Genomic DNA, 17,072 nt, shown 5'->3' with positions numbered 1-17,072 from the left:
ATCACGCGTATTAAAAATGCCCGCTCGTATGTATCTTTGCAAAACTATGACATTATTCTCACCCGTTGCAAAAGACACCCACGTGCGGACAGACCATAACATATAAACCTTGAGTACAGACTCATACGTGAAATGGTGTACTATCAGTCTCCAATCCCCCCTTAAAAACATTACATTGGAATTCTTATTTTTGTCCAAAATAAAAACAGACAAGAAGACATAGACTAAACAGTCCACGAGAAAGGGAGAGAGAGAGGGGGGGGGGGGGGGGGGTGGAAAACAAAACGACACAAGCAGTGTGCTAACCTCCGTGCTGCTTCCGGCTAACGATGAAGAGGATCAGAGGGAAGACAGCGGTGACTGTCCCCGCGACCCGCGCTCGAACCGTCGGCGGCCGAGATCGCGGGCACTCGCTGGGGAGGGAGTGGGAGGGGTCGGCGGGAGAGGGAGGTCGTGGAGTGAGTGAGGGAGGGGTGTGTGTCTGTGGAGGGAGGGGGGGGGACGAGATATCGCAGCAACACAACAATAATAATACTAATAATAATAATAATAATAATAATAAAAGCAGCTTTCTGAAGATGATACACCAAGCCGTGGCCACAGCCACAGAGAGAGATATGAAAGCAAGCGGCTGCTTCAATGGGTCTTCAACTGTGTCTGTTACTTGTGATCAGATGAGATTCCTCGACAATTGTGTTTGTGTGTGTGTGAGAGAGAGAGAGTGTGTGTGAGAGTGTGAGAGTGTGAGAGAGAGAGAGAGTGTGAGAGAGAGTGTGTGTGTGTGAGAGAGAGAGTGTGAGAGAGAGAGAGAGAGACAGAATAGAGAGAGAGTGAGAGAGTGTGTGTATGTCTGTGTCTGTGTGAGAGAGAGTGAGAGACAGAGAGTGTGTGCGAGCGAGTGTGTGTGAGAGAGACAGAGAGACTCTGTGTGTGTGTGTGTGTGAGCGAGTGTGTGTGTCTCTGTGTGTCTCTGTGTGTGAGAGGGAGTGTGTATTTCCCACTGTTTGGACTAAGGGAGGGGGGGATGTGGCGAAAAACAAGCAGGATAAAGCAATTGGAAGCTGGAGTTTTTTTATATATAAATGAGGGAGGGGGGGAAAAAAGTCTCATACAGTTTGGAAAGACCGTACCTGCCTTGATCTGTTGTCCGACGTGGCGTGTACAGAGGGAGGGAGGGAGAGAGAGACAGAGAGATGTGTTGACTGCTGCTGTGAGGAGCGACACAAAATCCCCGGGCTGGTCATAAAGCGGCTGGAGACAACAACAATAGGGCGAGGACAATAGCTGTGTGTGTGTGAGAGAAGAGAGAGAGAGGGGGGGGGGGGGGGGGGAGGGGGGGGGGGGGGGGGGGGGGGGGGGGGAGGGAGGGGGAGAGGGAGAGAGAGAGAGAGAGAGGGAGAGAGAGATGGAGGGAGAGAGAGGACAGGACGAGGGGGGGGGGGAGGGAGAGGTGGGGAGAGTGGGGTGGAGAGGGGGAGAGAGAGAGGGGTGGAGAGGAGAGACAGGAGGGTGCGAGAGGGGGAGAGAGGGGAAGACAGAAAGGGGGGAGAGAGAGGGGAGAGGGGAGAAGAGGGGATAGGGAGAGGGAGGAGAGAGGTCAGGAGATGGAGAGGGGAGAGGGGGGGGGAGGGGGGGGGAGGGAGGGAGGGGGGGGGGGGGGGGAGGTGGGAGAGGGGGGGGGGGGGAGAGAAGGAAGGGAAGGAGGAAGAGAAGGAGGGAGGGAGGGAGAGGCAGAGAGGGAGAGAGAGGTGGAGAGGAGACGGAGGGAGAGAGAGAGAGGGGAGGGGGAGGCCAGAGAGAGGGAGGAAGGGGAGGGAGCAGGGGATGGAGGGAGAGGAGAGAGAGGGGACAGATAGGGGGGGGGAAGATGGGGTGATAGTCGAACCCTTTTCACCCCCCCAACCGTTCAAAACCCTCCACAAATATACACGTTGCCCCTTGCACTCTTCACTCACGACCACCCTTCCCCCCGGGGTCCCTTTAAAAGAGCACTTGGACTTTCCCCCGTACACCCCCCCCCCCCCCCCCCCCCCCCCCCCCCCAAGTCCCCAGGTAAGAGGAAGTTGTGGAGGGAGGGTCGGGTCGGGTCGGGTCGGTGCGGGCATGGTGTGGACCCTCGCCGTGGGCCAGCTCTCTCAGCTGTCATCCTCCAGCCATCAATTGACAGCGGCCATGTCGCCGGCGTTTAAACCATATCCCAGCGTGCAACATCAGCAGCAGCAGATAGGCGGTGTGCAGGCGGGGTGAGGCTGTGTGTGTGTCTCTGTGGTGTGGGCTGTGTGTGTGTGTGTGTGTCTGTGACTGTGTGGTTTGTGTGTGCACTGTGGTGCTGTGTCTGTCTCTCTGTGACACTGTGTGTGTGTCTGTGTGTGTGCCACTGTGTGTGTGTGACTGTGTGTGTAACAACTGTGTGTGAGTTACCGTGTGTGTGTGCCACTGTGTGTGTGTGACAGTAACACTGTGTGTGTGTGTGACACAGTGTGTGTGTGCGTGACTGGGTGACACTGTGTGTGTGTAGGTGTGGTGTGCCATTATGTGTGTGTGTGGGTGTGTTGTGTGACACTGTGGGTGGTGTTACTGTGTGTGTGTGTGGTACTGTGTGTGTGTGGTGTGTCTGTGTTGGTTGTGTGTGTGTGTGGTGTGTACTGTGGTGTCAGTGTGTGTGTGTGTGTTACTGTGTGTGTGTGTGTTACTGTGTGCGTGTGTGTGTGTGTGTGTGTGTGTGTGTGTGTGTGTGTGTGAGTGTGTGTGTCTTTGATTGTGTGTGTGTGTGTTTTTGTGTGTGTGTGTGTGTGTTACTGTGTGTGGGTGTGTGGTGTGTGGTGTGTGTGTGTGTGTGTGTGTGTGGTGTATACTTCATGCACCACCATCTCAGTGTGTGAGAGTGAGACTGTCCCACGGTGTGTGTGTGTGAATGTGAGACCAAGTCCACAGGGACTGGGTGTGGGAACTGAATATCTTGTCATCCGTGTGAGCCTGAGGTGTGTGTTTGAGGAAGACTCTGTGTGCACTACGTGTTTGAAGGACGTTATCACCCTCAGACGTGAGACTGTGTGTGAATGTGAGACCAAGCCACACACTCAGTGTGAGCCTGAGGTGTTGTTTGAGGAAGACTCTTTGAAGGACGTTATCACCCGAGGCGTGTGTGTGTACACACTCTCTCTCTCTCACACACACACTCACTTACACACACACACACACACACACACACACACACACACACACACAATTACACACACACACATATATATCAGTCTGAACCACTGAAGAAGGGTCTCAACCTGAAACGTCACCCATTCCTTCTCTCCAGAGATGCTGCCTGTCCCACTGAGTTACTCCAGCATTTTGTGTTTACCCTCGACTTAAACCAGCATCAGCAGTTCTTTCCTGTATATATGTCAAGATTCAAGATTCAAGAGAGTTTATTGTCATGAGTCCCAGATAGGACAATTAAATTCTTGCTTTGCTTCAGCACAACAGAATATAGCAGGCATGAATACAGAACAGATCAGTGTGTCCATATACCATTGAATATATATATATATATATATATATATATATATGCACACATAAATAAGCAGATAAAGTGCAATGGGCTATTAATGTTCAGAGTTTTTTTGAGTTGAGTTTAATATCCTGACGGTTGTGGGGAAGAGGCTATTCCTGAAGAACCTATATGTGTGTGTGTTGGGGGTGGGGGGGGGGGGGTGGGGGGGGGGGGGGGGGGGGAGGGAGACAGTTTTAAAGCATCCGTGCACATGTGTTACATGAAAGCGGCGTCCCGGCCCGCAGATCCCCAGCCTCCGTTGCCACAACCGACCGGACCCAGTCTCTCCCAGCCGGCCCCGCGCACACACCACCCTGCTACACACACAGCCCTGCCCGGCCCTGCAGCCACCCTCGCCCCGGCAACTCAGCCGGGTCAAATCTAGAAACATTACATTCCCCACTCCGGATTTCTCCCAGCGCTGCAGACAGACAGCGGGACAGGGAGGGGGGTTATGGATGGGCAATAAGATATAAGAGGAGTCATTTATTTCACACAGTGAGGTCGATCAATCTGGCCGTGTGATCTTTCAGTCGCGCAGCTCGCGAATGCTAGTTGAGTGGACAGTATCCATGTTTCCATGACACACAGCTCTTTCAATCAATCCAATGCATTTGTTACACTTCATTGTAGATATGTTTCGTTCCTGTGTAGGAAGGAACTGCAGATGTTAGTTTGCACCGAAGACAGACACAAAATGCTGGAGTAACTCAGCGGGACAGGCAGCATCTCTGGAGAGAAGGAATGGGTGATGTTTCGGGTCGAGACCTATCTTCGGAGGGATATGGATCATGTTCAGGCAGATGAGATCAGTTTAAGCCCCTGTCCCACTTTCCCGAGTTACTCACGAATTCTCCCGAGTTTTCCCCCTTGATTCAAACTCGGAGAATTAAGACCCTGTCCCACTTTCCCGAGTTATTTAATTTGGCATCATGTTCTACACAAACGTTGTGGGCCGAAGGGCCGTCCCTGTGCTGTACGGTTTGTTTTTATTGCACTATTATTGTTTGTTTTTGATGTGTAGGAATGCAAATGTAAAACAATGGCCCAAGTGGGTGTAGGACACTTCAGGGCCTGTCCCACTTTCACGACTTAATTCTTTCACCCCGACCATTTTTTTTTTTACTCGTGGACATTTTTTAAGTCAAGTCAAGTCAAGTTTATTTGTCACATACACATACGAGATGTGCAGTGAAATGAAAGTGGCAATGCTCGCGGACTTTTGTGCAAAAGACAAACAACAAAACAACCAAACACATTATAAACACAATCATAACACACATATTCTTTTACATAATAAATAATGGAAGGAAAAACGTTCTGTAGAGTTAGTCCCTGGTGAGATAGGCGTTTACAGTCCGAATTGCCTCTGGGAAGAAACTCCTTCTCAACCTCTCCGTTCTCACCGCATGGCAACAGAGGCGTTTGCCTGACCGTAGCAGCTGGAACAGTCCGTTGCAGGGGTGGAAGGGGTCTCTCATGATTTTATTTGCTCTGGAGTTGCATCTCCTGTTGTATAGTTCCTGCAGGGGGGTGAGTGAAACGGGCTGGAAAACACTTCCCGACTTACCTGATGCCACGAGTACCAAAGGGGAGCGTAGCGATCTACTACAATATATCTACGACCTCCTACGGACTCGCTACGGACATTCTGCGAGTTTGAATCAGGGGAAAACTCGGGAGAATGCGTGAATGACCTCGTGAAAGTGGGACAGACCCTGAAAGTCCCTGGTGGACTCGTCAGGAGTGATGCCCACAATACAACACACACACACACACACGCAGACTCACACACACACACACCACACACACACACACACACACACACACACACACTCGTCACACACACACACACCACACACACACACACACACACACACACACATGCGTTTATGTATATGTACACACACTGAACTTTTTCTCATTTAATATATTGTTTAAGAGCACTATGTGTACATATTCTGTTGTGCTGCTGTAAGTTATAAGGATTCCATTGCTTTGTCTGGGTCACTCTCGTCTCTTTCACTCTCTCCCCCCACCCTCTCTGTCTCTCTGTCGCGCCCTGTCTATATCTATTATTTTTATCTCCTCCCCCCCCCCCCCCCCCTCCACCACCCCCTCCCTTTCTAAACGGGGCCTTGACCGTTCCCGTGCAGGACCCCGCTTGTTGTTTTAGGACCGGGTTAGGGCATAGTCCCGGTGTCGGTACACGGGATCACTCACTCCCATGTTTAACGATGGAGGTATAGTTCAAACACGGCATCCTGTTCGAGTCAAACGACTACAAGACTTTAATCGCGGCGCCCTCATACACGATCGCACCCCCCCTCCCCAATTCCTATTTAACTTCGCTAATCCCTGCTTTACAAACTATTGGTGAACGCGGACAAACAAGTCGCAGACACAAGCAACCGCAAATGCTGCTTTACCCTCCCCTCCCCAAAAAAAGACACAAAGTGCTGGAGTAACTCAGCGGGTCATGCAGCATCTCTGGAGAACATGGATAGGCGACCGGGATCCTTCTATCAGACACATTCACCTTGTTTACTGCGCGCTTGCAAGCTTCAAACGTGTTTAAAACACAAACTTTAATATTCAAATGTAACATATGAAGGATCCAACACAGCCTCTGAATTATTTCCCGAATTTCGGCCACAATTTTTAAATTTATGAATGAGCTCCTTCGGCTTCGGGGCGAATGCTTTGGCCGGTCAATTGAGTTACAAAAACCAGGCGCTGCGCGAAGAGCGTTCAAAAGAGTGGGCACCACCAATTGCCAGATTCACGTCCCGGCGTTTGGACGGTGCAGTTTTGACACTGAACTTTTTACCCTTAGCCGAGAGTTGGCAATGCTTATAGCCCATATACCGTGTTTGGCCTGCAACTTCTCAATCCCCCTGAACGAAGAACAAACGGGGCACCAGATTGTCCACTGCTAACAAGGTTAATTCGTACAAACGGAAACTATTTCAACTCGACCAAATGTCCCACTGATAGGTAATGGGGAGGAAAATCCAAATTTCATTACTAGCGAGCAGGAATCTATTTGCTGACCTTTCCTTCGCTCCAGCATTTTGTATCCATCTATGAATTAATTGATTGAAAGATACGGCGTGGAAACAGGCCCTTCGGCCCACTAGTTCTATGTTATCCCACTTTCTCATCCACTCCCTACACACACTGGGGGACAATTTACAGAGGTCCAATTGATCTACAAACCCGCACGTCTTTGGGATGGGAGAGGAAACCTGAGCCCCCGGGGGAAAGCCACGCGGGAACGAGCAAACTCGAGGTCAGGATCGAACCCGGGTCTCTGGCGCTGTGAGGCAGCGACTCTCCCAGTTGCTCCTTGCACTGAGCCGCCTTGCGCCGTTTATGCTTCCACCCTTGTAAAACCAAACGGGTCGTGGACATTTTGTTATTATTGATGAGATCGTCAGAGGGGACTTTGTGGAAATCTTGGATCTAATGTAGTCGGTCTGAACTTGTAAAACCAGATGCAAAATTTAAAACAAGTCTGGAAGGCGTATTTGGATGGACGCGTGTGCAGATGGGGGACACATTACGCTGTGTTATATGCATCGTTTAATATTGAGGTTAGGAGGAATTGTTTCATAGATACTCTAAACTGACTCAGGATCGGAGTCCCCTTTCGTCTCTCGGTTTTACAAAGTAAACGGTGGAAGGCGGCACAACTGGAGTAGAGTTGCTGCCTCGCAGCGCCAGAGTCCCGGGTTCGATTCTGGATCTCGGGTGCACGGCGCGTTCTCCCTGTGGACCGCGTGATTTGTCCCCGGGTGTTCCGGTTTCTTCCCCACAAACCAAAGCCGTGCGGGTTTGTAGATTAATTGTGTTTCTTTTTTTATATCAAACCAAGCCTTCGTGGCGACGCAGTCCCGTTATACGTTGGGATAAGTTCAAACAGGGCAGGTTCACTCCAAATGGTGCCACATATATCCCGAAAATTGTTCTGAAACCCACCCAGAATCAAGGGCAGACAGTCTGAACCTTGTAACAGTCTGAAGGTGGGTCCCTACCCGAAACGTCACCTATCCATGTTCCTCGGAGATGCTGTCTGACCCGCTGAGTTACTCCAGCACTTTATGTAAACCAGCATCTGAAGTTCCTTTGTGATTACTACAGACAGAAGCTTTTCCTCGGTTAAGTCACCTCTGGTATTGTAACTTGCTTGAAAAGCAACATCTGGATTTTATAAAAAGTATTTAGTAGTTTGACAATTCATCACAGGGCGTTACAGAATGAAAGAACACCCTGGTAGATGTCCATAAAGTGATGGGAGGCAAGGATATGGTAGACAGTCAGAACCTTTTTTTTCTCAGGGCGGAAATGTTGAACACACGAGGGTATAGGTTTAAGGTGAGAGGGGCAAAGTTTAAAGGAGATGTGTGTGGGACAACTAGAGGCTGGTGAGGACTTGGTTGTTACCAAGGGCAGTGGTGGAGGCAGATATGATAGTGACGTTGAAGAGAATTTTAGATAGGCACATGGATATGCAGAGAATAGAGGGAAACTGATCATGTGGAAGCAGAAGGGATTAGTTTCTGGCAGCTCGGTGGCGCAGCGGTAGAGTTGCTGCCTTACAGCGTCAGAGACCCGGGTTCGATCCTGACTACGGGTGCTCTCTGTACAGAGTCTGTACGTTCTCCCCGTGACCGCATGGGTTTTCTCTGGGAGCTTCAGTTTCCTCCCACACTCCAAAAACATCCAGGTCTGAAGAAGGGTTTCGGCCCGAAACGTTGCCTATTTCCTTCGCTCCATAGATGCTGCTGCACCCGCTGAGTTTCTCCGGCATTTTTGTGTACCTTCGATTTTCCAGCATCTGCAGTTCCTTCTTAAATATTTATCCCTCAACAGTATAAAATAACATTATGTGGTCGTCACCAACGTAATCAAGGACCTCTTCCACCCCGGTCATTCCCTCTTCTCCCAGTTTCCGTCACATAGGATGCACAGAAGCACGAAAGCACGTACCATCAGACTCAAGAAAAGCTTCATCCCCTCCGTTATCAGACTTCTGAACAGTCCTTCCATAAGCTAGAGTAGAGACCCAATCCACCTCACTGCGGACATTGGACTTTTCCCTCTGGAACTGTTATGCTGCAATGGAGAAAATCTCTAGTCTGCTCTCTGATATTTGCAGTTGTACCTGTGTCTGCTTTGATTGTATTCATGTGTGCCATGTTCTAGTTTGAATGGATAGCACGCAAACAGAAGCTTTGCACACGTGGCAATAATAAAGCAATAACAATATACTGTATATCAAGTCCAAGTTCCAGTTCACGTTACATTTATTGTCACATGCACTAATTGGGACAGTGAGATATGAGTTACCATACAGCCAAACGAATAAAAAGAATGCAATACACAATAGGATTTAACATAAACATCCCCACACAGCGGAATCAACGTTTCCCCACTGTGAGTTGTTTAAGAAAGAGCTGCAGATGCTGGAAAAATCGATGGTAGACAAAAAATGCTGGGGAAACTCAGCGGGTGAGGCAGCATCAATGGAGCAAAGAATAGGTGATGTTTCGGGTCGAGACCCTTCTTCAGAGGGAAGGCAATAAAGTCCAGTCATCTTCATCTTTGTTCACCCGTGGTCGGGGCCGTTCTGCCCTCCACAGTCACCGCTACGGCGGCCCGATGTTCAGGCCCTCTTGCCGGGACGATCGGAGCCGGAAACGTCACCCATTGCTTCTCTTCAAAGATGCTGCCTGTCCCGCTGAGTTACTCCAGCTTTTTGTGTCTATCTTCAGCATCTGCAGTTCCTTTCTATACAATACTGTATATATGACATTTTGTCGACATTTTCCGTTGTGGGAATTATGAATCATCAGGCAACTGAACCATCCTGGCGCAACCAGGAGCAATCCTGACAACTATCTGCCTCACTAGAGAAACTTCGACTTCACTGGATTTTCCAGCACTAAACGTTATTCCCTCTATCCTGTGTCTGTACACTGTGAATGTCTCGATTGTAAGAATGTACTGTCTTTCCGCTGACTGGTTAGCACGCATTAAAAGCTTTTCACTGTACTTCAGTACAGGTGACAATAAACAAAACTGAAGGGCCTGTCCCTCTTGGGCGTTATTTGCACGTCACGCAGATGGCGTGCAAAGATTCTGTACATCCCAAAATCCTGGGGCCCCACGCGCAATCGCGCATCACTGCCTACGTCACCACGCACCATGCACGCGTAATGTGCACCATGTGCGTCATGTGTTGTGACGCGTACATGATGTCCCGTAAATGACGCGCAAATGACGCCCAAGTGGGACACGCCCTTAAACGAAAGCGTAAGAGGCCATACTTCAGAAGAGCTTCGTGGCATGCAGAGTGCCTTGGGACGTCCGAGCTTGTGAAGAGAAGAGCACATCGTTCAACCGGCAGTGTCGAGTACTGGGTCCAACTTACGCTGCCGAACTTTACTTCCCGCTCCATCTCGTTACACAGTAGGGCATGGATTTCTGCCACAATACTCATCCCACTGCCAAAACCCCAGACGGACAAGTCCTGACCCACAGGAGCACACTCGGCAAGCCTTTCATTAACAGCAATAAACCTTGTAACCCTTCTGGGATGATGTGTCTGCAAGGAACAGCAGGAGTGCCAAGGTGCAAACTGTAGAACAGAAGGCTCTATTACAATCATAGATATATCAGCAAGATAGATAAAGCAGCAAGCGAAACTCTTATAGTGCACTGGGTGTAAACTCACTGCCTTCAGAACAGCATGGAACCCTGACAGCAAGAGCTGCTTCTCACCACAGCATCACGCTGCTTTGCTCGAGGGCTGCAACTGTTTGCAAGGATGCAAGGGGCTTACTTTGCACATCAATCTCAACCTGGTTATTACACGTAACATGAGACGGTGGCCGCTTCCAGTCCGGCTAACACGCGAGCACGGATGGGAAATCATGGATTCACAGCAGGGTACAGGGAGCCGTCATGTGAAATACACTCAGAGAGTCATAGAGTGATACAGCGTGGAAACAAACCCTTCGGCACAAGCTTGCCCACACTGACCAACATGTCCCAGCTACACTAGTCCCACCTGCCAGCATTTGGCCCATATCCCTCCAAACCTGTCCTATCCATGTACCTGTCTAACTGCTTCTTAAATGTTGGGATAGTCCCAGCCTCAACTACCTTCTCCGGCAGCTTGTACCATACACCCACCACCCTTTGTGTGAAAAAGTCACCCCTCCGATTCCTATTAAATCTTTTTCCCTACACCTTAAACCTATGTCCTCTGGTCCTCGATTCACCTACTCAGGGCAAGAGACTCTGTGCATCTATCCGATCTATTCCTCTCATGATCATATACACCTCTATAAGATCACCCCTCATGCTCCTGCGCTCCAAGGGGTAGAGCCCCAGCCTACTCAACCTCTCCCTGTAGCTCACGCCCTCTAGTCCTGGCAACATTCATGTAAATCTTCCCCGCACTCTTTCCAGCTTGACAACATCTTTCCTATAACACGGTGCCCAGAACTGAACACAATACGCTAAATGCGGCCTCACCAATGTCTTATAGAACTGCAACATGACGTCCCAACGTCTATACTCATTGTGGCCTGGAAAGGCTTGAATTTCAATGGAGAGGCAGTCGGAACAGGGATCTAAGTGGTCGTGACTATTTCCATGTAACCACACTTTGCAGTGCTCAGATACACTTGTAACTGGGAAAAAGTCCAAAGTAACCGTACTGTAAGTTGAAGGACCCCTCCTCAATCCATTCTCGGCACAGAGGCGGCGCGGTGGCGCAGCTGGTAGAGCCGCCATCTCACAGCGCCAGAGACCCAGGTTCGATCCTGACCTCGGGTGCTGCCTGCATGTGGAATTTGCACGTTCTCCCCGTGACCACGTGGGTTTCCTCCGGGTGCTCTGGTTTCTTCCCACATCCCAAAGACTTGCGAGTTTGTGGGTTAATTGTCCATCTGTAAATTTCCCATTAGAGTATAGGGGGGTGGATGCAAAAGCGGGATAACATAGAACTGGTGTGAAGGTGTGATCGATGGTCAGCATGGACTTGGTGGGCCGAAGGGCCTGTCTCCACGCTGTATCTTTAAACTAAGCTCTAACTTGGGATAGGGAATGCACTTGTATATAGCATCAATGTAAATATAGTTCTTACCAAAGAAGGCACTGAATTTGGTATGTGTACAAGGTTAAAGCAATACCTCTAGTTGCGCATAGGCCAGGGGCTTTTGATCCTTCGACTTGGATTTTTATCATCTTAAATATCTTGCCATGCCGTGCCTCTGTTATTGGCTGTTTAACACATATATCGTGGCAAACTGCATTTCCCGAGATCCATTAGAATATCGAACATAGAGCTGTACAGCATAGGATAGACACAAAATGCTGGAGTAACTCAGCGGGACAGGCAGCATGTCTGGAGAGAAGGAATGGGTGACGTTTCGGGTCGAGACTCTTCTCAGATAGGAACTGGCCCTGTGGCCCATAATGTCTGTGCCGATACAATGCCAAGTTAAACTATTCCCCTCTGCATGCACATGATCCATATCTCTCTACTCACTGCATATCCATGCACCTGCATAAAAGCCTCCTAAGTGGCAGTATTGCATCTGCCTCCACCTCCATTCCTGGCAGCATGTTCCAAGCACCTACCACACTGTCAAATACTGGCCCTGCACATCTCATTCAAACACTCCCCCTCTCATGTTAACTTTATGCCTTGCATCTTTGACATTTCTGCCCCATTACAGAAAGGATGTGCAGGCTTTGGAGAGGGTACAGAAGCGGATTATTGGGTTGCTGCCTGCATTCGAGGGTATTAGCTGGGAGGGGAGGTTGGCAAACTTTGATCATTTCCCCCTGAGCATTGCAGGCAGAGGGGCTGTCACGGTGGCGCAGCGGTAGAGTTGCAGCCTTACAGCGAAAGCAGCGCCGGAGACCACGGGTTCGATCCCGACTACGGGTTCTCTCTGTACGGAGTTTGTACCTTCTCCCCGTGACCTGCGTGGGTTTTCTCTGAGATATTTATTTTCCTCCCACGCTCCAAACATACAGGTTTGTAGTTTACTTGGCTTGGTAAATGTAAAAATTGTCCCTGGTGTGTGTAGGATAGTGTTAGTGTGCAGGGATCACTGGTCAGCGTGGACCCGGTGGGCCGAAGGGCCTGTATCTCTAAACTAAACAAAACTAAACTAAACCTGATAGAAGTTTATAAAATAATGAGAGACTTAGACAGTAAGAAACTTTTTCCAAAATGAAGATATTCTTTGAAACTTGATTGAAGTTCCTTGATCCTCAGCCTCACATTCTTTCACATAACATCTTTATAACTAATAAGAAACTGTTACTGTGTGGGTTTTCTCCAAGTACATTGAAAAGCTTTTATAGCATGCTATCCAATCAACGGAAAGACAATGCATGATTACAATCGAGCCATCCACAGTGTACAGATAAATGATAAAGGGGATTATATGAATGATGTTTAGTGCAAGATAAAGTCCAGTAAAGTCGTATCAAACATAGACTTCATCCACTTAGGCATTGAGCGAGATGTTGGGGAAGGGTGGATTGTGGATGAACTTGAGCGAATGATCTTTTTCCATGTTGCACAATTCAATGTTTAGTTTTAGATGTCAGAGATACAGTGTGGAAACAGCCACTTTGGCCCATCAAGTCCGTGCCACCCAGCGATCCCTGTACTCTAAAAGGCCTGTCCTACTTTCACAACCTAATTCACGACTTCTGCCGAGTTTGCCCTTGACTCATACTCGCTGCATGATCGTCAAGAGGTCGTAGGTAGGTCGTAGCAGGCCGTGATGCTAGTCGTAGGTACTCGTGGCATCAAGTAGGTCGGGGCGTTTTTCTAGCACGATGAAAAATGTCCACGAGTAAAAAAGGTCATGAATTAGGTCGTGACAGGCCCTTAACATTATCCTGCACACTTGGGATCATTTACAATTCTTACTAAAACCAATCAACCTACAAACCTGTACGTCTTTGGAATGTGGAAGGAAACTGGAGCACCCGGAGAAAACCCATGTGGTCATGGAGGGAACGTACAAACTCCGTTCAGACAGCACCCGTAGTCAGGGTCAAATCCGGGTCTTTGGCACTGTAAGGCAGCAACTCTACCGCTGCACCACCGTGCCACCTTTAGACCCCACACTTGGTTACAGTCCTGGATAAACAATCCTGGAACTGTGCAGCTGAGATGCAAAACTGGAGATTTGATGGAACAAATACACCTCATCTTCCCTACATTTGCACAAATCCACTGCTATCATCTTTTTCTGTAGAGGTCTGCTCCCCAGATCCACAATTCCCTGCAATAACTATACATGGACATACCACCACCACTTACAGCTTCTCCTCCAAATGAGGCACAATCTCAATTTTGAAATCCATCACCCAAACCTTTATCACACTTGACCCAAATACTGGAAGTCCTTGTTTACTTTAGTTTAGAGATACAATGCAGACACAGGCCCTTCAGCCCACCGAGTCTACGCCGACCAGCGATCCCTGCACACTAGCACTATCCTACACACTGGGGACATTTTATAATTTTTACAAAAGCCAATCAACCTACACACCTGTACGTCTTTGGAGTGTGGGAGGAAGCCGGAGAAAAACTCATGTGGTCACGGGGAGAACGTGCAAACTCTGTACAGACAGCACCAGTGGTCAGGATCGAACCAGGGTGCCTGGTACAGGCAGCAACTCCACCACTGCACCACCGTGCCGCCCCTTAATAGCACTGTGTGAGTAACTCCACACGAAGGATGGCATTGTTTCAAGAACTTGGCTCACAACCACTTTTATTGAGGCGTTAGACGTAAGCAATAAATTCTGCCCATGCCGACATGCAAACAAAATTAAATGAAAAATAGTACAAATCACAATATTATATTCTGAGATTTGTTGGATGTTTGCCTTCAGTCTGATTTTTTCTTCCTGTCATTTGGTGCTTGGGACCTCCCTAGCCCACAGTGTGGGCGTGCAGTCTACAGACCATCTCCGCTCAATTACAAGACCAACTGTGCAAACAGTGTGGTTCAGTCTCAGACAGTTACCAGGGAGAGGGATATCGTCAGTGACTGGGGAACAGGGTTTATTGTGGGGAACGCAAACCAAGGTTGAGATGAGTTGAGTTGAGTTGAGTTGAGTTGAGTTGAGTTGAGTTGAGTTGAGTTGAGTTGAGTTGAGTTGAGTTGAGTTGAGTTGAGTTGAGTTGAGTTGAGTTGAGAAGAGTTGAGAAGAGTTGAGAAGAGTTGAGAAGAGTTGAGAAGAGTTGAGTTGAGATGATGTTGAGTTGATATGTTGAGTTTAATTTAGTTTAGTTTCGTTTAGAGATACAGCGCGGAAACAGGCCCTTTGGCCCACCAATCTCACACTAACCAGCGATCCCCGCATGCTAAAACTATCCTACACAAACACTGGCCAATTTTACAATCTTTACCAAAGCCAATTAGCCTGCAAATCTGTTTGTCTTTGGAGTGTGGGAAGAAACCTGAGCACTCGGGGAAATCCCAGGCAGTCACGGGGAGAACGTGCAAACTCCATACAGACTGCACCCGTAGTCAGGATCGAACCCGGGTCTCTGGCACTGTAAGGCAGCAACTATGCTGCTGCACCACTGTGTTATTCAGAGGTCAAAGTAAACCGGTGATCACCCAGGGATGGGTACCGTCCACACCATGTGGCATGTGATAATTATAAAGGGTCAAAAGGATGTTCAATGTGTTTCTTCACATTTGCCATTTCAAGTTACTGTCCATTGGAAAACAAGTTGACTATACAGGACTTAAGCATCATATTCCTGGGCATTGACATTTCAGATGCTCTGCCCTGGGTCCAGCACATAGACGTAGTCACAAAGTCTAATATCTTAGAAGTTTAAAGAGATTTGCTCTGTCAACTAATACTCTCACAAACCTCTGCAGATACTCTGTCGAAATTAGGGCCTGACAGTGGTGCAGCGATAGAGCTGCTGCCTCACAGCGCCAGAGTCCCGGGTTCGATCCTGGCTACGGGTGCTGTCTGTACGGAGTTTGTACATTCTCCCTGTGATTATTTACAGATTATTTATATTATTTACAGATCCCTAATTTGCAGAGAGCCAATTGACCTACAAACCCGTATGTCTTTAGGATGTTTGAGGAAACGAGAGCTACCGGAGGCAGGACCCCACTCAAGGGTCACAGCTTAAGGATAAAGAACTCCTTTAAAACAGACAGCTCCTGAGAGAAGGCTCTGCCACCCAAAACATGGGGTGGCCCTTGGAGGGAGGGGGTATGGAGAGAAGGCCTTCACAGTTGCCTGCCCTGTTTCGACGAATGCCTAACCTAATTTCCTGGAAACGTGCACTGGAGGAAATCACAGGGAGAACTCCACACAGATCAAAGGCTAAAACAAGTTGCAACCTTCCTATCAACCTGGCGTTAAGATCAAATAAAACTGTGCAACTTTGCCATGCCATACGCAAGAAGAAGAGACCCAAAACGGCACCCATTCCTTCTCTCTTATCCCAGCATTTCGTGTATATCCTGTGGTCAGGATTAAACCTTGGTCTCGGGCTTCACTATTTTACTCTTCCTTTAAAATGCCACGATAACTACCACTTTGACGAGTTATAATATCCCCTTACATTGCTCAGAATTACAGTATGTTCAGCCTGATAATATTCTAATGTCGGTCTTTGGGATGTTTCACAGTGCCATGTAAGTGCAAGATGTTTTATGATTTCTTAGGGCCCCTTCAGTCATGGCTGACCAAGGGTGCTATTCCCTACATGGAGGATGGCTGTGCGTGACTTTGTTTGATGTGGGGAGACTGGTGCACAGACAGCCACCACACGGTCCTTGACAGATCTGGGTCAGGATCCAGTGGCATGGAGTCCAAGACGCCCAGCCGTCGTGACGCTCCACTAAGGTCAGCCATCGTCCTCCGCCTGTTCCACCGTTGAGGTCTTGGTTGGGTTGCTCTTTGTCAGAGACCTCCCCCTCGACCTTACTACCAGGAGCATAGCTCCAGACGGCATCGCTCTCAGGATCTCAGGTCCACACAAGCTTCTCCACCACGACAAGGTGACAATCCACGGAGAAGTTTCATGATTAAAATGTGCTGATTCAAGTTATTCATTCTCCAAACATTGAAATAAAAAACGAAAAAGCTAATTGAATCCAATCATATTGTGGGAAGATAGGATAACTATCACTGGCCCTGATGTGTACCGGAGAGATTTGTTAAATTGATTGATTTATTAATATTTTATTATCCCATGTGACATCTCAGTGAAATTCTTTGTTTTACATACCGCACACATCATACACAAAGTATTCAAAGAATCGCCATGTATAGGACATTGACAAAGCTACAAGTCATTAAATATCTAAGGTAGACAAAAATGCTGGAGAAACTCAGCGGGTGAGGCAACGAATAATAGGCGACGTTTCGGCCCGAGACCATTCTTCGATTTTTCCAGCATCTGCAGTTCTTTCTTAAACAATGATTAAATATCTGT

At 48.4% G+C, this 17,072-nt stretch overlaps 1 protein-coding gene across 2 annotated transcripts in view; it reads right to left on the bottom strand.

Annotated features, from left to right (window-relative positions):
• The window catches only part of sox5 (SRY-box transcription factor 5), a 398,924-nt gene extending 397,665 nt beyond the window's left edge, over window positions 1–1,259 (bottom strand). The window contains exon 1 of one of the 2 annotated variants that reach the window (XM_055652833.1): window positions 1,131–1,259. The gene's annotated coding sequence lies outside the window, so the exon portion shown is untranslated. Of the gene's footprint in view, window positions 1–306; window positions 432–1,130 lie in introns of those variants that run through there. The other variant, XM_055652831.1, reaches the window with a different exon arrangement.
• Between the last annotated feature and the right edge of the window lie 15,813 nt (window positions 1,260–17,072).

This window comes from Leucoraja erinacea, chromosome 22 (genome assembly GCF_028641065.1).
Source record: "Leucoraja erinacea ecotype New England chromosome 22, Leri_hhj_1, whole genome shotgun sequence".
Lineage (NCBI taxonomy): Eukaryota > Metazoa > Chordata > Chondrichthyes > Rajiformes > Rajidae > Leucoraja > Leucoraja erinaceus.
This window is presented reverse-complemented; position numbering and strand designations above follow the sequence as displayed.